This window comes from Nanorana parkeri, unplaced genomic scaffold (genome assembly GCF_000935625.1).
Source record: "Nanorana parkeri isolate BGI_ZX_2015 unplaced genomic scaffold, ASM93562v1 scaffold10, whole genome shotgun sequence".
Lineage (NCBI taxonomy): Eukaryota > Metazoa > Chordata > Amphibia > Anura > Dicroglossidae > Nanorana > Nanorana parkeri.
In genome coordinates this window covers 425,377-426,025 of record NW_017306278.1, presented here as the reverse complement: position 1 = coordinate 426,025, position 649 = coordinate 425,377, and the positions used below count along the sequence as shown (strand labels likewise).

General features: G+C 36.4%; 1 protein-coding gene across 1 annotated transcript in view; it reads left to right on the top strand.

Moving 5' to 3' along the window:
* Positions 1-649, top strand: part of SLC6A5 (solute carrier family 6 member 5) — a 73,359-nt gene that overhangs the window by 40,193 nt on the left and 32,517 nt on the right. The gene's annotated exons all lie outside the window — the stretch shown is intronic.

The window sequence follows — 649 nt, the reverse complement described above, 5'->3', positions numbered from 1 at the left end:
TTATTTCCACTGGGAGCAAGAGGTACAGTAAAGCACAACCACAGGTCAATTCGGGGGCACAAAATATATCCTCATCAAACTATATAAATTTAAACTATATAAACTATTTATAAAGAATTCACAGAGCTGTTCACCCTGCAAATATCTGTGACTGCTTACCCTGACTGTAATATCACATTATGGCCACTAGATGGTGCTAAAGTAACATAGGAAATACGTATTCATTTCTTATGCTCCTTTATCGCCATCTAGTGGCCATAATGTGATATTACAGTTAGAACTTTCAAACTTACAGCGTTATTCACAAAAGCTGGAAGAGTTTGGAGAAGGGAACAATCTAGGTCTTTCTAGGACATCATAGCTGATCTGGAAAGTGAGCTAAATTGGAGAAATTTTTCCAAATCAGCTATTTCGGCCTAGATTGTTCACTCCTCCGGCCTTCTCCAAACTCTTCACCCTTTTGTGAATAACCCTGTTATAGTTACACCTGTAAAGGAAAAAAAATCTACGCACAGGACGAACATTCACCGATATTCTCAGGGTGAATGACTCTACAATTTATTCATAAATCAACCCTGAAGAATTTAAAACAACGCACCTTGATAGAATTACCTATTTACATATCAAAGTGTGTAATTACAAATAAAAA